Raw genomic sequence first — 21,574 nt, forward strand, 5'->3', positions numbered from 1 at the left:
TTGAGTCTCTTGAGGATAAAAAAACAAAGCAGTAAATAGCTTAGAAAAGTCACAGATAATATATTAAATGTGTTAAGACTTAATAAACGTAATCCGACTAACTAAACTAATTTGAAGGTGAAGACCTAGTCTGTGTAAAGTTCTAGAAAAACAAGGCTGAAGCTCTTAAAAAAGAAACATCCAAATAAACACTCAGGGCACATCTTGTTTCAATCCTAACACTTAACATAAGTGGCACATACTACTCCATTATATGTTTGGGAAGACACATGTAAAAATGTATTAAAACCATCCGGCTTTTGCTTAGCTATAAGGCCATGCATTTGCAGAGGTTACCAATAGGAAATTTAAAGCTCCTTAAAATGTATCAAAATCCAAACATAACAATGTAAAATATTGCAGCATACCAGTCCTCAGCGTTGTGGCTGCATTAATTTTCACTTTTCCATCTAAGAATGTTTTCTGCAAGTACAGAAAAGACAAGTTGATCTTTCCAGAAATGCTCTGTCCTTGTCATTTCCTGTGGGCTGAAAAGAAAGCACAAAAAACTTTATCTTTATTGTGTAAATGACTAGTCCCATCAATCCACCGTGTAAAGAGATGAATAAAAACATCCAGCCTGTGTGTAACAACCATGTCTCCCTCTATAGGTACAGTGGAGAAATTAGTATAGACATGAACAGACAAGAAATGTGATTACCAAGTGAAAAAAAAAAGCCAGAAAAGGGATGGTAAACTGCAATTAAATACATTTTAGTCATCCAAAGGTCAAGAATTTGCATTAATTTAGGTGAGTTATTTTCCATCCCATGGAAAAATGCACTTTCAGTTGTACCGACCAAAAGGGATGTGTCCTAGATGGCAGGTATATTGCTCCATTCTTTGTGCGGCGGGTGATGGGCTCTTTAGGGACATAGTAGGGGGTTAATGAAGGAGAGGGCTAATAAGGAAGTGGAAGGTAGAGAGATTGATGGGACAACTACTGATTGCTTTGCGTGTATGAGTTTGGGTACAAACACGTCAGAAAGCTATACTGCTAGCTGGACTTTATGGTGCCTCTGTGTAGGAATTCTTGTTTTTTCTGCCTGAAATAATCATGTTTCTTTTATGTTATTGGGTCTATGTCTTGCTGCTGACAAGCCTTTTGTTTTTATTAAAGGACTATCTTATTTCCAAAAGGCAGTGTCCTATGATCCTGCTAATCCCCTGAACATGCATCACATTCAGAGCTGAAAGTGAAACACGGATGACATGCATACCATTTGTGCAGGCTGTACAACTGCAAAAGGGCCATCTAGGATGTAGGGGCCTATTTGCACAATATTTGGGTGAGGTGGATGATGAACTTTCACACTTTGTGTGTAGTTAGCTGCAAGGTACAATACAGGTTAAGGAACGTGGTCTATTTCTATGTTTCCCAGATCCTGAAGACCATTTTGGGGGTATGGCTACCACGGTGGGTGAATCTTAGACTTCTAATAGGTTCAGTGTAGTGGATAAGATAAGACAGCATTTCCCTTTGTATTTACATTGGTTCCTGGCTTATAGTAATGCCCCGTACACACGGTCGGATTTTCCGATGGAAAATGTCCGATCGGAGCGTGTTGTCGGAAATTCCGACCGTGTGTAGGCTCCATCGGACATTTTCCATCGGATTTTCTGACACACAAAGTTTGAGAGCAGGCTATAAAATTTTCCGACAACAAAATCCGATCGCGTCAATTCCGACCGTGTGTGGCAAGTTCTGACGCACAAAGTGCCACGCATGCTCAGAAGAAATTCCGAGACGGAACAGCTCGGTCGGGTAAAATTAGCGTTCAGAATGGAGACAGCACTTTCGTCACGCTGCAATGTCAAAAATTGTTCAATACAGCGCACTCTCTTCTTCTTTATAATGTGAGAAGAATGAAGTAGTTTTGCTGCTCATATTCACACAGACTTCTCACAAACTTATTTCTTTATCATTTATTGGGATTCCCTCAGTATTTAGATTTGTCACATCTGACCAAATTAGTTTTTGGTTGTTTGTAATTTTTTTTGTTTTCTTCCTGGCTGGTTTTTGTATTTTTTTTTGGGGGGGGGGGGGGTTTCAAGGCTGTGTTTTTATTGTTGTTTTTGTTGTGTTTTACTCGATAATATTTTTGTGTGTGTTTTGTGTGTCAAGTTACCACACCATTGATATCTTGTATTATTTATAATCTGTAGGAGATTGCTTGGTGTTGGTGTCCCTTATTAATTTCACATTGTATTTTGAAATGTACCTGAATCCTCACAAACAAACTGTCCTTTTTGAATGCAAACACACATAGGAGAGTATAATTGAACAAAAATTTCATTTATTAAGGGCTCACAACCAAACAAAGAGGGAGGCAACACTGGAGAAATAGCAGAAATGAGTGAAGCCTTTGGCCCCCAGGGCACGCATCAAATATTTTCAAGCAAAATTGGTGGCCTGAGGAGTCCATTTATAAGGGAGTGCAGTCTGGTCCAGAAGTCCCAGAGATCCGGAAAGAAGCAGATGACATCTGTCTCCCCAGGCTGTGGTCATACAAGAGACTGAATGAGACCAGACTAAACCCAGGCCATCACTCTCTGGTCTTCCTTCCACGCTGTGACTCTGGTGGTGGAGTTGGGGCAGGAGGAGGAGGAGGAGGGGCCAACTCACTCAGGTGGGTATTGGGTGTTAGTTCACCACTCACCCCCTTACTTAGGACTTTATAAAGAAGGTCCTCACATAGTTTGCGTTGACCCTCCTGCATGCCCTGCAGTTTGGTGGCAGCCATGCAGGCAAAGGCCTCTTCAGGAGTGGGTAAGGCTCTGAGGGACGCAGAAGCCTCCTGAATGAGCCTGAGCGCTGAATCCTGCATGTGAGTCACCTTCCTCGCTCTTCCTCGCTCTTTTGTATGGAGGGGAGGAACCTGCGATTTGGTCAGGCTTCGACTTGTCCCAGGCTTCTCCTGGCTGACACTTAGCTTCGTCTCCTCCTGGCTGCAACTTAGCCCCGCCTCCTCCTGGCTGCCACATTCCACAGCCTCCTCCTGGCTGAGGTCTTCCTGTGTATGAAAAAGGGACATAGTTTTAGTTTTTTCTTCATCAATCACACACAATTTTCACCTCCTGACTGTTGCAAATTGAATGTTAACAAATATAACAGACTATCCTTCTGAGCCCAGCATTTTTCATTCTTGTCCCAATTTTTTGTGCCCACTACTGCCTATTGATATGTAAAACACTTTTGTCAATCAGCAATTAGTGATCAATAATGACATCTAGTAAACATCATTTATTTATTGACCAGAAATCTGTAGAAGAATGCTATACCTGACTCAAGCTGGGTTCCTCCACTTCTTCCTGGCTGTAAGGCCCAGGTTGGACATCGGAAGCCTCAGCTGGGGTGGAAGGAAGAGTGGAAGGAAGGGTTGAGAGGAATTCCCTGACTTCAGTGTGGTCTGACAGAAATCGCAGTCTCTCATAGTACCACAGCCTGGGGACATAAACGTCATCTGCTGCAGCTCCTGATCTCTGGGAATCCGTGACCTTCTTGCACTCCCTAAGATAAGTGCTCCTCAGGCCACCAATTTTGGTTTATAAAGGTTGCTGTGGGGACCACTGGCATCACCAACTCCAGCAGTTTCTCCAGCTGCCTGCTTCTTTTGTTTATTGTTGCAATGGGGGTGTCTCACCTGCCACAGACAGGGCAGCTCCCTGTATTTGTCTATGAACAGAGGGAGGAAATTGTGGTCGTTGAAGCCATCCATTTTCTCTGCAAGACACAACACAAGACAAACTCTAATGTCAGGCCAAACTCTCCTAATCTTGTTACAATATAGGCTTCAATTTAGAAGCAGTATAGGCCCAAGTTTAGATCTTACCTTCGTTCTCACGATCGGGGCCTCCGATGCTCCTTCCTCCGCTCACAGATCGTACGTACTACGCACGTGTGTTACGCTTTATACACACTGCGCATGCGTGTAACTCCGCCCGCCCCTGGCATTCTTTCTAGTCTATTCCCTGCCCCTTTTCATTCGGCGCAGTGGGGGAAGAGCACATGGTGGAGACAGAGCAGGTGCGTGCTAATTATAGCAACGAGGAGGAGGAGGAAGAAAGCCCGGAACCCGGAAACGTCCCGAGCCAGAAGGAGAAGATTTAAGGCATCGAATATGTCCTTTGGGGAGATGTTGGAGATGGTCGACATCCTGAAGAGGGCCGACTATGATGGAAAGTATGGACCTTACCCCAACCCCAATGTCCGAAAGGCCAAGATCATGGCGAAAGTGGTCAAAAGCCTGCACCGGAATTTCGGGGTACGTCGATCGAAAGATCAGCTCAGGAAGCGGTGGTTGGACCTGAAATTAAGAGAGCACGAGCAGTACAGAAAGATGCGGAGAGTGCTGCGAAAAAGTAAGTAGTTGTGCTGTGTTCCTATTCTTTTTGTCTTTATTACGTTCGTGCTGCTCCATGTGCTTTTCTTAAGTGTTGTACAGTTTAAAATGGCAACTTTCATGTTCATGGGCACATTATTCGTTCGTATCAAACATTTTTCTTTCGGCCTATAAAACACCATTGTTTTGGCCATATGCATTTGCCCACATTTTTTAGGGCCTACTTGTATGAAAAAAATTTGGTTGTGTAGATGGGTTTGTTACTAGAATGAAATGCAAACTAGATTCTGTGTAAGGAGAGGACACTCAGCAGCTGTTTTCACATCTGGATGCTGGAGCACTAGTGTGGGACACCAGAACACCCTTTTTATTAGAGGGCCCACACAGGTGCTCCAGTGTATACTATGGGGGTGTCTCCATCTGTGAAGCTTGTACTAAACAGGTAAAGTTTTGAAGCTTGACAAAGGACACTAAAAATTCTACATCTTGGAACTCTGCCAAAATAGACAATTGTACACCACTTCCAAGCAATGTTTCCTATTTATAGTTCTGCCATCAAATATCTGTGTGCTAAGTATACCATTTTTGTTTTACATAGGGGAGAAAAGACTCGGAGGACACCCCTCATCCGAGGAGACCAGAGACCCCCCACGTCGGGAAGAAGGGGAAATACCCCCAACACAAGAAGAGCAGGAGGAAGAAGACGTGGTGGAACTAGTCACCACAACAGGTGAGTGTCTGCGACCACAGGCTCAGGTAAGAGATGGATGCCGGCATATTTATAATACCTGTTTTTTTGTTGTTTTCTATCTTTTTAGGTGATCGTGATGTTGTGGATCCAGATCCTTTCACCTCGGAAAGTGCCCAGATCCTGATCGGGGAGATTATGGGGTGTAATTTAGCATTGGAAAACATCAAGAAAAATATCAATGATGTTATTCAAAAAAATAATAACATCATTGATGTTTTGGGGAGTTTAAAACCCCTCCAAATCCCTTTGTTTTTTTGTGTGCTACAATGTTTTTTAACATTGTTTTAGCGATTTTTAGAAAAGCCAAATTTTGAGGATGCACATAGTGTGTCAATATGTGCTATCTGCCATCACGGGAGATCAATGGACGCGTTTTGGGGATGCAACCCCTTCCTCACTAATAAAGTAGCTGAAAGAAAGGGGTTGCTCCCCAAAAACATGTCCCTTGATCCCCCATGATGGCAGCTAGCACATGTTGACATTCGTAAATTGGTGTGCATCTTCAAAATTTGGCTTTTCCTGGGGTGACTTCACCCCATCTGAACGCAATATCAAACACAGTTCCTAAATACTCAATAGTCTGATATTGCCTTCAAGTTCTACCTAATGCAGGGGTGTCCAAACTATGGCCCTCCAGTTGTTCAGGAACTACAATTCCCATCATGCCTAGTAATGTCTGTGAATTTCAGAGTTTTACAATGCTTCATGGGAAGTGTAGTTCTGCAACAGCTGGAGGGCCGTAGTTTGGACACCCCTGACCTAATGTGAACTAAGTTCAAGATTTGTGTCTTTCTTGTTGTTTTGAAACATGCCTGTTTTATCTTAAATGGACATTTCTATTTTTGATTATGCCACCCCAAAAATTGTTATCCAACAAACATGTTGGTTTGTTTTAAAAACCTTTTCTAAATGCACATGTGATTGTGCAGGTATTAAAAAGATTGTTAATCAAGAATGTGTGGATTATTGTCTCAACGCTACAACACTTTTGTGGTGATGTAATTGCTGCTTTCTGTGACAATGGGTGTTATTTCCTAAGGGCAAATCCACTTTGCACTACAAGTGCAGTTTCAGTGCATTTTCAAGTGCACTTGTAGTGCAAAGTGTATTTGCCTTTAGTAAATAACACCCAACAGTGCTTTGTATAAGGTTACACAATCACGCCATTTTCAGGACTCACTACATTTCGGTCAGGGTCAGCTAAAACAAACACAAGCAGTAAATGTCACCAAAGATTTGCTTAATTTTTTTTATTTGATCAAGGTTTCACAAATTGTCTGGCATATTGATGGCCCCCCTACCCGCAAAGAACTCAAGGTATCTTAGCTGGACATCACGGCACTCAGGGAGGGCAAGCCAGGACGGCCACTTTCAAGCGCCGTCAGGGTTGGTTCATTTATAATTCTGGCCCCAGGCCCAACTGAGACAGCATAGTTGGCAGAATGTTGCCGTAAACAGTTATGTAGAACACAGCATGCCAGGATTATATGATTCAGTTTATACTCCGCCATATGGATGGGTGTAAGAAATAGGCGGAACCGGCTGGCCATGATTCCAAATGTGTTCTCCACCACTCTTCTGGCTCTGGCCAGCCGATAATTAAAAACCCTCTGGTCCGGTGTGAGGGTCCTCATCGGGAATGGCCACATAAGGTGGTCCCCCAGTGCAAAGGCTTCATCCGCAACGAAGACGAATGGGAGTCCTTCCACATTGTCTTCTGGAGGTGGCAAGTCCAAGCTGCCATTCTGGAGATGCCTGTAAAACTCCGTCTGGGCGATGACTCCACCATCGGACATCCGCCCATTCTTCCCCACGTCCACATACAGGAACTTATAATTAGCCGACACCACCGCCAACATCAAAATACTATTGAACCCTTTATAATTATAATAGTATGACCCCGAGTTGGGTGGTGGGACGATGTGGATGTGTTTCCCATCAATTGCCCCTCTGCAGTTAGGAAAGTCCCACCACTGGGCAAAGTGGGAGGCCACAGTCTGCCATTCCTGTGGCGTGGAAGGAAACTGTGGAGGAAAAAAAATTTGTCTTTTTGCACATTAAAACATGGAAAGCAGATTAGACACAAACATTCTAGGCCAACATCAAGATAACATTTATTAATGGGAATTTTTAAACACCAAAGTATAAGGTACACCTATCAGATTCCCCCTCCCCCACACCCTCTCATGGGCAATTTCTAACATTATAGGGGGGGAGCTCTTGGACAGGTAACACTCTCCACTTCATTGAGAGATGAATGCCTATATAATGTGTATTACTTTGAACAGCCCCTCCTTAGTTACACTATTGGCAGCCCACTGGACAGGTAAGAAGTGTCATAATAGAAATATATAAATACACACTGTACACATGTGAGCACATTTGGAAATTCTGCTCTTACCTATCAAGTTAATAATAGAATACAAAAACTTGAAACAGTACCATTTGAAAGTATACAGGGAGGCCTTTGCACTACATGCTTTGGGGAATTCATCCATAAATCTGACCACAAAAGAGATGGGTATAGTGTGTATGGGTTTGGCAAAGTCAGCAGATAGATGATTGAGGATAGATAGAGAATTGGTATCAACTGACTTAGCAGTTGAGGGGAGGGAGGGTTAAAAATGCACTCTGCCTGAATTTAATGCACCAATCACATTTTAAAACATTTTAGGGGGTGTTTGGGGTAAAGCACTACTATGGAGCTGACAAAATACATTGTTAAGTGACTACATGAGGTGAATATAGGCCAGGAGAGCATGCTGGGGAGGTAAGTGAAGGCAAATATGTATGAAGGAGCAAAATAATAATTACATAAAAATCCAGCATGCATGAGGACAAAGGGGACATTCAAAGCATATTCCAATCATGGTAATTAGGGAATGAGGAAAGAAATACAATATATTATCAAACAATAAATACAATAAAATGTGATATTAAAGGATAAAAATCTTACCTTAATATACTCCTTCTGTAGGACCTGGTTGATGGCAGAACAGGTCTCTGGGATAATGATACCCAGAGCCTGGGGGGAGATGCCTGTCGAGAACTTGAGGTCCTGCAGGCTTCTCCCCATCGCCAAGTACCGCAGGGTGGCAATGAGCCTCTGCTCCGGAGTGATGGCTTGCCTCATGCAGGTATCCTGCCTGCTAATATAAGGGGTCAGCAAAGCCAACAAACAGTGAAATACGTGGTCCGTCATCCAGAGAAAGTTCCTGAAATCATCAGGATTATTCTCACGGATCTCACGGAGCAAAGGCATGTGACAGAACTGGTCACGCTGAAGCAACCAATTCTTGGTCCATGAACTCCTCCCCACCCTGTTCATGGACTGGACTTGTGTCAAGGTCAGGACCCCAACACCAAGCCCCCACACAGCACGAACTCTACGAGGAGTACGTATACGCAACATGGCTAGAAAACGGTCGGCTGCTCAGAACGAAGTAACAGAACGCACTGAAGAACAGCAAGGCCTGTGAAGAGTGACCTGAAAAACAGTAACGAACAAGAACACAATGACTCAAATAAGTCACGCGTAGCTTGCTTGCACGCACTGACGAGCAGATACAAACCCACAAGCACCAACTGAACAGCAGAAAACGATCTGAAAACCACGAGTCTGAAAAAGCGCAAATCGTCTCTCACCAAACTTTTACTAACACGAGATTAGCAAAAGGAGCCCAAAGGGTGCCGCGCTTTGTTCTGAACTGGCCTTTTCTAGTCTCGTCGTACGTGGTTTACGTCACCGCGTTCTTGGCGATCGGAAATTCCGACAACTTTGTGCGACCGTGTGTATGCAAAACAAGTTTGAGCCAACATCCTAGGATTTTGTTGTCGGAATGTCCGATCAATGTCCGACCGTGTGTACGGGGCATTACACAATTCGCAATGCATAGCAGGCAATGCAGTTCAATAGGTAGACAATTTGGTAGTTATTCACTTGCATTTTGCCTCCAACATTTCTCCTTTCAAGCAATTTAAACCTGGCATTTTTTATCTTCCTATCCAGACTTAGGGGTTCCTTTGCTAAAGGCAAATAGGCATTGTGATTGAGGTGAAGCTCTGTTGACTTCCATCATCCAATCGTGTGCAAGAAAAAAATGCATTTTTATTTTCCTTGCGCGTGATTGGGTATTCTTTGCAAAGCGACATTTTGGGAAAGGTTCTCTTGCAGAAAAAACAGCCTATTTGCCTTAAGTAAATCAACCCCCTTAGGATGATGAGGTAACTGCATCATGCCTCCTGGATGACATCTTCTGCCAAAAATGCTGTTAAAGAGACATGTGGGCATCAAGCTCTTTTCCCTTGCCAGATGTAGGTTCTCAAAAGTGAAGTCAAGGCTTTCATATACAGTATGATTGTTTTAGGGGTATGTGAAGAGATCTAAATAATTTGAGGGAGAATTTGCATTTTATAAGCGGCCAGTCTACCTTTGTACATTCAGGAATTATTGTAATACCAAGATATGATATGCCTTTCTCAGTCCATGTATACAGCAAGGTGTCTTTAAGTTTGTAGGCTATGGACTTTGGAATCCCTAGGTCCAGTGAAAGAGATTTGGTATGATTAAAGCGTTTGTTAACCCAAAAAACAAAAAATATGGACCCTGCTCCTTTAAAGCATTTTATACAGCATAGTGCTTGTGCTGTGTAATTTGAACCACTGTAATACCTAAAAAACCTGGCTGATCCTGCCAGTTTCTCCCCTCCCCTATGTAAACAGACCACGATAATTATGGCTGCTGAGCCCCTGACATTGTGGTCTGTTAACGTGCCTCTGTCATCCGCAGCCTGCTCTCCTGTGTCTGTCTCCTCTGTCCTCCTCCCCCCTCCCCTCTCTGCGTGTCACCTAGTGCCGCCCCATTCCCCTCCTGCTGAAGGAATAACCAATCTGTTTTTACACTATCCGTTTTGTCTCCTAATGCAGTGCCCCGCTGTCTCTGTGTTTTATTAAAAAAATTTCTCAAGTTACATGAGCACCGGGTGCAGCGGTGAGATACTGTAAAGGAAGAATTGTTTTAGTAAAACACAGAGACAGGGGGGCACTGTATAAAGAGACAAAACGTATAATGTAAATGTGTGAAAGTGGGTTAATAACCACTTTAACTTTATAGTAAGACAGCTGGCTAAATTCAGTAAGAAGCGCACGTGCTTTAGGGGGTTTGTTAGCATTAGTGTTATATCATCTGTGAACAGGTTGATGACCTGGTGTCTGTCTCGGAAAGAAAATCCCGATACCAGGGGGTCTCATCAGATTCTCTCAGCCAGCGGTTCAATTATCAGGTTAAAAATTGTTAGTGAGAGTGGGCATCCCTTTCTAGTGCTGTTTGTTATAAAAAAAAAAAAAAAAACGGTTTAGATAATAAGTTTGCCGTATACACTTGACCCAATGGGGATGAGTACAATGCTAGAATGGTGGCTAGAATTGTACTTTGAAAGCCTACTTTGTGTAAAACAAGTGACATGTAACCCCAATGCACACGGTCAAATGCCTTTTCCACATCTATAGAGAGCAGCAGAGAAGGCGTTCAACCTTTTTTAGCTGTTTGAACAACATTTATCATTCGCCTAGTTGCATCAGATGTCTGCCTGCCTGGAACAAACCCCGTCTGGTCTGGTTGTATCAGATTAGGTATCACTGCTTTTAGCCTTTGTGCCAAAATTTTAGCATATAATTGGATATCTGCATTTAGCAGAGGGATGGGTTGAAAATTGACAGGAGAGTCGGGGCTTTTCCTGGTTTAGGGAGTGTGATAATATGTACCTTCAACATTTCTGTGGGGAAGGCTGCTTGATGCGTGGCTGTGTTGAACATAGTTGTCAGTTAGGGAGGTAAGATAGGGCTAAAGTTATGATAATATTCATTAGTAAACCCATCAGGGGCAGGGGATTTTTCACTCGGTGTAAATTGAATAACACGTTGTATTTCAGATGTAGACAGAGGACGGTTAATGTCGTGGTTGTAACATGGAACAAAGTACCATGTGAATTTTGGCTATTTTGGATGCTGTAGGTACATCTGGGTTGGCCTTGTTCTGTTGCTCCAGGCCACGCACCTGTTCAGCACCTGTTGCAGGTTGAGGGACTTAAGTAATTTGACACAGGTGCCTAGCTGTATTAGATTGCCGCGTATATATGCTTTATGCGCATTCCAAAGGGAAAAAATGTTAATGTCTGGTATGTCATTGGTAGCAAAGAAGTCTTTGAGATGTTGATTGAGCACGTCTTTAGAGTTAAGTTGTTAAGTTGTTGTTGCAGCGCCATAATAGGCTAGGGTGACAACTATCCTGCTCTGAGATTGTGATGGAGACAGCCGCATGGTCTGACCATGTGATGTCGGCAATGTCAGAGCTGGAAACCTGCTGCAGTAACCACTTCTCTACCAGAAAAATGTCAATTCTTGAGTATGAGTTAAACCTAGGCAAGTGATATGTGTAGTCACGTTTTGTTGCATGTAAGCAACAGCAAACGTCATACATATATTCACGATGCATAAGGTTAGCTAGGGAGAAGGAACGAATCCTGCCTTTTGAGGTAGAATCCAGATGTGGATTGACAACTAGATTCATATCTCAACCTATGATTAAATTACCACATTTATTCTTGGCAATACATTTGAACAGTTTACGGAAGAAGGTACCATGGTTAGTGTTTGGTGCTTATACTCCTACTATTGTGTAGTTCTTCTCGTTGATGGTACAAACCAGAATAATAATGGCCATTTACGTCAATAATAGAGGTGTGGAGAGTTCCTAATTGCTATCAGGACACCCCTTTTTTTAGAGGAGAATTCTGCTGAGAAGATGATTGCGAAGTCCTTATGTTGACATCGCGGGGCAGCTGATTTCTGGAAATTCGTTTCTTGGACTATGACCACATCAGCCTTCGATTTTACAGCTTTCTTCCATTATGAAAACCACTTGGTTGGGTGATTCAGACCCCTCGCATTGATAGACAACAGTTTAAGAGTCATAAAGATAGAGTTGGAATGTGGGGTGGCTGAAGACTTTCCATATCATATATAGTTTAAGGTATCAAGTGGAGCCATAGAAAGATGGTGGTGAGAGTGCCTCTTTAAGGGCCAAGAAATGAGTATGGGTAAGAGAAATGTTGTAATCCAATGACATAAGGTGCCTTGAAGGTATTCAATGTACTGACTTAGAGAGTAGGAACCAGGACATAACTGCCAGAGTCAGCTCGTTGAATGAAGAAAAGTAAAAAAGTGTTCAAAAGAGAACTACGTGCAGCTGGACTGTAAATCAAGCAGGGAGAAACTAGCTCACTAGCTACAAGAGGGAGATCATACTGTACGTCTCTAGATGGCAATGGAAAAAAGCCCAGAGACTATTTCTTTTTGTTATGGCGTTTGTTAGTAGCTTTGTTCCAATCCCTGGAAGGCCTAGGGACCTGTCATGATGGAGATGGATTCGGAGGGTCACCTGGGACAATATTTCAGTCCTTGAGGAGATTGAGACCTTCCGGTAGGGTGTTGATGACAGTGATAACCCCATCCCATGTAACCTTTAAGGTAGCGGGGTGCTTCTTTTGGTATGTGATATCATGGTTCTGCAGGGCTCTAGTGATGGAGATTAGGTTTTTGCTACTTGATTAAAAGTCCGCGCTTAGGAAAATAGCTATTAAAAGGGCTGCAGCCTCCCCTTAATTAATTCCTATTTAGGAGTTAATTGAAAGTATGTAATAAAGAGATGTGGGGAATTGGCGCTGCCCTATTGACAGTAAGTATTGCTTAGAGGTCAGAAAAATAAATAAATAAGTGAATATATAGAAATAGTGACAAAAATTGTGTATATGCAAGGAAAGGAATAAATGTGTGTTCCTTAAGTGAATGTCCCCCTATAAATGCACCAAAAATGAATGAAATAATTAATTTATATAGTATAAAATCCTAAAAAGTGAATGTGCACATCTTCTGTATTGTGTAAATAAATATTTCAGTAAGTGGGTTGAGTTTACACTTGCTCCACTTCCAGTGTGAACCTTTGCATATGCAATAAACCAAACAAGACAAAAAAATAATAAAAATAGAAATATAAAAAATTTTTTTTGTTGAAATTAGTGAGTAGCCTCCTTTTTAAAAATATTCGGGGTCCGTGAGAAAGCACACTGTTTGGGGGCTAACGGTAACCGTATGAGGTTACCACATATCCCCAATAAATATGGTGAATAAAGTACACTGTGTATAAAGTGAAACCAAAGTGCAAAAAACCTCTATGTTACAGTATATTAAATTTCCTCAAATTTCATACAGCGAGTATGAATACACCATCGGTAAAACAGTCCCTATATTGGACTCAGGCAGGAATAAAATGTCTAATATGTAGAGACAGGAACAATTGAGAACATCAGGGTCGGTTGACATGCATTTAAAAATGCTCAAGGGGTGATATGAGGTGACTTCCGTGCAAGTAGAAGCTGGTGACTCCAAGTGCTCCCCCCCGTGCTCCCCCACTCACCAGACTCCGTCACCCCCAAGGGGGTATTAGGCAGAGGAGTGGGTGTCTTTGGGTAGCTGCCTCTGATGGTTGTCCCTCTTAGGCTTCACTGCACCATGAGTTTCTTCCGTATAGACCGATAATGAGGGTCCCCTTGTGCTGATCCAGGCCCGGGTACCTCCGCTACTATCCACCTCCGTGCTGCTAAATCCTCTTGAGATTGATTTTCTTTGTTATGCTTATCTCTGTTAACATGCACATGCACAGGATCATGGGTCTTCAATGTCTATCTTCCCACTGCACCATTCAGCTAAATTTTGTAAGCTCCAGGTAACTCTAGCAGAGCTAACGTCGTTAGCCCTGCTAGAGTTACCTGGAGCTTACAAAATTTAGCTGAATGGTGCAGTGGGAAGATAGACCTTGAAGACCCATGATCCAAGGGAGCGCAGAGGAAGAAAAAAATAGCATGTGCATGTTAACAGAGATAAGCATAACAAAGAAAATCAATCTCAAGAGGATTTAGCAGCACGGAGGTGGATAGTAGCGGAGGTACCCGGGCCTGGATCAGCACAAGGGGACCCTCATTATCGGCCTATATGGAAGAAACTCATGGTGCAGTGAAGCCTAAGAGGGACAACCATCAGAGGCAGCTACCCAAAGACACCCACTCCTCTGCCTAATACCCCCTTGGGGGTGACGGAGTCTGGTGAGTGGGGGAGCACGGGGGGGAGCACTTGGAGTCACCAGCTTCTACTTGCACGGAAGTCACCTCATATCACCCCTTGAGCATTTTTAAATGCATGTCAACCGACCCTGATGTTCTCAATTGTTCCTGTCTCTACATATTAGACATTTTATTCCTGCCTGAGTCCAATATAGGGACTGTTTTACCGATGGTGTATTCATACTCGCTGTCTCTAATATGAGTGTTAATTGTCTGGACTCCTATCTTTTTATATATGAAATTTGAGGAAATTGAATATACTGTAACATAGAGGTTTTTTGCACTTTGGTTTCACTTTATACACAGTGCATTTTATTCACCATATTTATTGGGGATATGTGGTAACCTCATACGGTTACCGTTAGCCCCCAAACAGTGTGCTTTCTCACGGACCCCGAATATTTTTAAAAAGGAGGCTACTCACTAATTTCAACAAAAAATTTTTTTATATTTCTATTTTTATTATTTTTTTGTCTTGTTTGGTTTATTGCATATGCAAAGGTTCACACTGGAAGTGGAGCAAGTGTAAACTCAACCCACTTACTGAAATATTTATTTACACAATACAGAAGATGTGCACATTCACTTTTTAGGATTTTATACTATATAAATTAATTATTTCATTCATTTTTGCTGCATTTATAGGGGGACATTCACTTAAGGAACACACATTTATTCCTTTCCTTGCATATACACAATTTTTGTCACTATTTCTATATATTTACTTATTTATTTATTTTTCTGACCTCTAAGCAATACTTACTGTCAATAGGGCAGCGCCAATTCCCCACATCTCTTTATTAGGTTTTTGCGTTTCTGTGAGCGGAGAGATCTGGTAGGACCTGCACAGACATAGCACGTTCAGGAAGATGAACTAGAGTAGTACCGTTTCTTTCACTTGGAATTAGTGCATCCTCAGGAGTACATCACGGGGACCTTCTTGCGGGAGGAAGGATGGTTTGGGGATCCAGTGGATCCTATCAATTGTGAGGTCAGCAGGGATTAGCGAGGGTACCGCAGCTTGGAAGAGGACACATACATATTGAGGGAGCTGAGAGGGCGACACGGACCCTGGGATGGCTCTGATCTTTAAGTTGTTACACCTGGAGCGGTCCTCCAGGTCCGCTACTTTGGATTTTAACCAGGCAATTTCCTCGGCGCGAGCTGCATGCGCATCTATCATATTATTATAAGAGTCAGTGCATGTTCCCATGGTGTTCTCCAAGTAGCTTACTCTATCCCACAGATCCTGAACCTCTGCTGTATACTTCTTGAAACAGGAAAACATATCAGCTTGTAATGATGATCAGAGGGACAGAAGCATGTCCTTCATCATGACATCAGACATGGGTTGACCTATGATGGAATATGAGGCAATTGGATCATTAGGGTGGGCCTACATGGGCCTTCCTGGGCATCTGATTGTGAGTTTTGCCATGGACGCGACTTGGCGGGGCTCCAGGAGTCAGGAGATGTAGGGGCCAGCTCACTGCCATTGTCTGTGTGACTTTCCTCTCCCTCTGCAGCCTGCAGGACCACAAAGGTGGCTGGCACTAGAGGTCCATTACAGGGTTCATGGTTGAGATATGTGGCTGGAAGTGTGCTGAGGAAATGGAAGCTGGGCTGTCAAGGCCCTAATTCCCAATTTTTGGGGTCAACCAATAACTCCATCTATAAAAAATTGGCTACAAAAGGTCGCCAAGGTCCACCTTATGGAGGACATTACTCACAGTATTTTGAGGTACTTCCCAGAGACACTCTTTAACATGGGCACCCTGGACAAAATTCACGTCCTCATCCTGCTATAAGGAAATCATAACGCAAACCCCATGAGACTGCCTCTTAAATACCAAACATTGTCTTTTGACTCCTTAATTTAATGTATAAATCTCCAATTGAATATGGTTTTCCATATGACTCTAGAGTAATAGTTGTAGTTACTCTAAAACGTGTCATAATGCATGCCAACTACCCTTCCTACCCCACCCTACACCCCTTCTCTAATCCCCCCCCCTATTCTTTCCTCTTCCACACCCAATCTTTCTTTGCCCCTCTTCCTGATCTTTCTCTCTTACTACTTGATCTAACTAGATTAAACTCCTTTTTCTTGGTTTGATTCAATTGTTCACATAGTTGTAAGCCTCTGTTTAGTGAGATGGAAAGGGTGTGGAAGAATGTGAGTGATCAAGAGTTCATTAATCGTCAGAAAGATATTACGTGTATGATAGTGCATAGGTGTCTGCCAACAAGGAAATTCCAGAGGAGAAGGGGTTTGGTTGATTGTGAAGTATATATGAGGAAAGTGTATATGAGGGTAGAAAGAGTAAAGCATGCTTTTTAGGGAATGTAGTTTTGAAAGAGTGGTATGGGGAGTGTTGGAAAGAATGGTGAAAGGTTTGTCTGGAATTGATAGGCTGACGTAAGAAATGGTAATATATGGGTGTAAGACGAAGTTAAGGATACTATGGTTTTTTTTGTGAATTGCATGAAGGAGAGTTTGTGGGATGCAAGAAATGTTCTTATTTTTAGGAAAGATGTTTTGAGTGTAAGAGAGTGTGATAAAGTGAAATTAGGAGCTGAAGAAGAGTTTTGGTGTTTATAAGTTCAAAACATTTTTTCTGCTAGAAAATTACTTAGAACCCCCAAACATTATATAGATTTTTTTTTCTAACACAACCTATAGAATAAAATGGCAGTTGTTGCAATACTTTCTGTCACACCGTACTTGTGCAGCGGTCTTACAATCGCACTTTTTTGGGGGAAAAAATACACTTTTTTTAATTAAAAAATAAGATAACAGTAAAGTTAGCCCAATTTTTTTTTATATTGTGAAAGATAATGCTACGTCGAGTAAATTGATATCCAACATGTCATGCTTCAAAATTGCGCCTGCTCGTGGAATGGCGACAAACTTTTACCCTTAAAAATCTCCATATGCGACATTTAAAAAATTCTACAGGTTGCATGTTTTGAGTTACAAAGGAGGTCTAGGGCTAGAATTTTTGCCCTCACTCTAAAAATTGTGGCGATAACTCATGTGTGTGGTTTGAACACCATTTTCATATGCAGGCACTGCTCACGTATGCGTTCGCTTCTGCACGCGAGCTCAGCGGGACGGGGCTCGTTTAAAAATTTTTTTTTCTTATTTATTTTACCTTTAAGTTTTTACTTTTTACACTGATCTTTTAAAAAAATGGTGTCACTTTCATTCCTATTACAAGGAGTGTATACATCCCTTGTAATAGAAAAAAGCATGACAGGACCTCTTAAATATGAGATCTGGGGTCAAAAAGACCTCAGATCTTATATTTACACTAAAATGCAATAAAAATTAAAAAAAATTAAATGTCATTTAAAAAAAAAAGTCTCTTTAACCACTTGACCACTGGGCACTTAAACCCCCTTAATAACCAGACCAATTTTCAGCTTTCAGTGCTCTCACATTTTGAATAACAATTACTCAGTCATGCAACACTGTACCTATATGAAATTTTTGTCCTTTTTTTCACACAAATAGAGCTTTCTTTTGGTGGTAATTTAATCACCGCTGGGTTCTTTGTTTTGTGCTATAAAAGAAAAACAACCAAAAAATTCTGTAAAAAAAATGCATTTTTCTTTGTTTCTGTTATAAAATTTTGCAAATTAGTAATTTTTCTTCATATATTTTGGCCAAAAATTTAAACCGCTGCATATCTTTGGTAAAAATAACCCAAACAAGTGTATATTATTTGGTCTTTGTGAAAGTTATAGAGTCCAAAAGCTATGGTGCCAATATCTGAAAATTGATCACACCTGAAGTACTGATGGCCTATCTCATTTCTTGAGACCCTAACATGCCAGAAAAGTACAAATACCCCCCAAATGCCCCCTTTTTGGAAAGAAGACATTCCAAGGTATTTAGAAAGATGCATGATGAGTTTTTTGAAGTTGTAATTTTTTCCCACAATTCTTTGCAAAATCAAGATTTTTTTTTCTTTTTTTTTTCCGCAAAATTTTCATATTAGCAGGTTATTTCTCACACACAGCATATGCATACCACAAATTACACCCCAAAACACATTCTGCTATTACTCCCGAGTATGGCAGTACCACATGTGTGAGACTTTTACACAGCATGGCCACATACAAAGGCCCAACATGCACAGAGCACCTTCAGGAATTCTGGAGCACCCAGGCCAATTCTGACATTTCTCTCCTACGTGTAAAAATCATCATTTATTTGCTAGAAAATTACATAGAACCCCAAAACATTATATATGTTTTTTTAGCAAAGACCCTAGAGAATACAATAGCAGTTGTTGCAACTTTTTTATCTCGCACTGTATTTGTGCAGCAATTTTTCTAACACTTTTTTTTGGAAAAAAACAGTTTTGTGTTTTAAAATAAAACAAAGTAATGTTTTTGCATAATGTGAAAGATGAAGTTATGCCGAGTAAATAGATACCTAACATGTCACCCTTCAAAATTGCACACGCTCGTGGAATGGCGCCAAACTTCACTACTTAAAAGACGCTTTAAAATTTTTTACTGGTTACATGTTTTGAGTTACAGAGGAGGTCTAGGGCCAAAATTATTCCTCTCGCTCTACCGATCGCAGTGATACCTCACATGTGTGGTTTGAACACCATTTTCATATGTGGGCGGGACTTACATATGCATTTGCTTCTGCATGCGAGCACATGGGGACACGGGAAAAAAAAATATTTTTTTTATTGTTCATTTTACTTTATTTATTTTAGTTTGATGTATTTTTCCAAAAAATAATATTTTTGATCACTTTTATTCCTATTACAAGGAATGTAAACATCCCTTGTAATAGGAATATGGCATGACAGGTCCTCTTTACAGTGAGATATGGGGTCAATAAGACCCCACATCTCGCCTCTAGGCTGGGAAGCCTGAAATTAAAAAAAAAACATCCTGGCTTCAATCGTAGCGGTGAGTCAGTAGAAGCACCTGAGGGCGGCAGGAGAGGGGACGTCCCCTCTCGCCTCCCGTAAGAATGATCAAGCAGTGGAACAGCCGCTATGATCATTCTTATGGTGTAGGGAATCGCCGGCTGAAAAAGCTGATATCTGAATGATGCCTGTAGCTGCAGGCATCATTCAGATATCCCCGCACAAAGTCAAGGACGTCGTATGACGGCCGGCGGGCGGGAAGTGGTCAAAACGCATTTTTTTTAACACAAAGTTGTCCATTTATACAATATTTCTAACACATAGCATGTACATACCAAAAATGACACAAAATAGATTCTCCTACTCCTCCTGAGTACGGCAATACCACATGTGTGAGACTTCCACTGCCTGGCCACATACAGAGGCCGAGTACAGCCGAGCATGGCTGAGTATGGCCGAGCATGGCTGAGTATGGCCGAGCATGGCTGGGTATCACAGAGTATTGCAGAGTATGGCTGGGTATCACCGAGTATGGCAGAGTATGGCTGGGTATGGCAGAGTATGGCTGGGTATGGCAGAGTATTGCAGGATCTGAGTGCCGGTCTCTGTGAGTGCAAAACTTTTATTATCTTTTATATTCAATAAATTTGCTACGGAGAGCACTATGTTTTTGCCTTTTATATTACATATGCAACAGAGGGGGGAATGTATATCTCCATATACTGGGACTTTAAATGAAGCGCACAAGGAAAGGGGGGTAGTGCGCCTCCATCCCTAATTATAAATTCAAAAAATAATAAAAGAGTATGGGACTTTAAATGAGGCAGGTTCAAACACAAATTTGAGAGTAAAAATAAATATTTTTAATGTACATGAGTATCAAGTTGCGTAACGTTATATATAACAAAAAATTGCTCAGTGCATATGCAGACATCTTGGGAAGTAAATTGCATACATATAAACAGAGTGTAAAACATAATTGCCATAACAAGGGGACAATAATACATATTTCATGAGTATAACTTGTAATATACAGTAAAATTCATAAAAATCTTGGTGGAAATGTGAGGGGTTACATCCTCAAAAGCTCGACGCGTTTCGTCGGTAAGCCGACTCATCAGGAGCGGATATTGAATATCTGTAAATAATGGAGATGTTCTAAATCAAAAAATGGGGCCCATGATATGGAAAGTATTATATGTAATAAGATATATATAGAGCATAGAGATGGTCAAATCCACAAACTTACATCCCATTGGAACACTGAACTCCGAATAATCCCGGTGTGCAGGGGTCACCATATCAAGCCTCCCCGGGAGCTGAGGTATAGAAGTCTGCCCATAAGTAACAGGCCCACACCGAAAACGTCCCCAACCAGGGAACAAATGTAGTATATTGGGTATTGTGCCAATAATGGCCAGTAAATCTGTAAGATAATTAAAAGTATTGTATATGATACACCCGGCAGCACTGTCAAGCACAGAGAAAATAGGGATACATGGAGGAAAAAAGGTGAAAATAGGGTGACAAAACTGCAGGATGGGGTGTAGATAGTGATATGCCTGCTGGATAGTGTGCAAAGTAGAGATAAAGGTGGGATGTAAAAGGGACCAGTGAGAATTCTGAAAGAGTAAGTAAGCAAACACTGGGAGCGTGCTTACAGAGAAGAAACCTATTAGGTGATGTTCATGAGACAACGATACAAGTGTAGAGTGAAAAAAAAGGTGAAAAAGTAGAATATAAACAAGCCGTGACATATAGAATTACCCTGTAGTACCAGGTATAGGTTGTACGTGTGCAGTAAATCAAGCAGTGCAAGCCGGTCATCTGGTCAGTTGTAAATGGGGACTCCCAGGTGGGCCGGTCAAATAGGGCAGACAATACCAACGTCACGCAAGCATGATGACGGGCGGGAAGCGTCTGCCCGCCAATGGCTCCAGACCTAAACCCGCCAATGTATCAGCCAGATGGAGAAACATTGGCGGGATTAGGTCTGGCGCCAATGGGATGTAAGTTTGTGGATTTGACCATCTCTATGCTCTATATATATCTTTTTACATATAATACTTTCCATATCATGGGCCCCATTTTTTGATTTAGAACATCTCCATTATTTACAGATATTCAATATCCGCTCCTGATGAGTCGGCTTACCGACGAAACGCGTCAAGCTTTTGAGGATGTAACCCCTCACATTTCCACCAAGATTTTTATGAATTTTACTGTATATTACAAGTTATACTCATGAAATATGTATTATTGTCCCCTTGTTATGGCAATTATGTTTTACACTATGTTTATATGCATGCAATTTACTTCCCAAGATGTCTGCATATGCACTGAGCATTTTTTTGTTATATATAACGT

This window comes from Aquarana catesbeiana, linkage group LG01 (genome assembly GCF_042186555.1).
Source record: "Aquarana catesbeiana isolate 2022-GZ linkage group LG01, ASM4218655v1, whole genome shotgun sequence".
In the NCBI taxonomy this organism is placed as follows: Eukaryota; Metazoa; Chordata; class Amphibia; order Anura; family Ranidae; genus Aquarana; species Aquarana catesbeiana.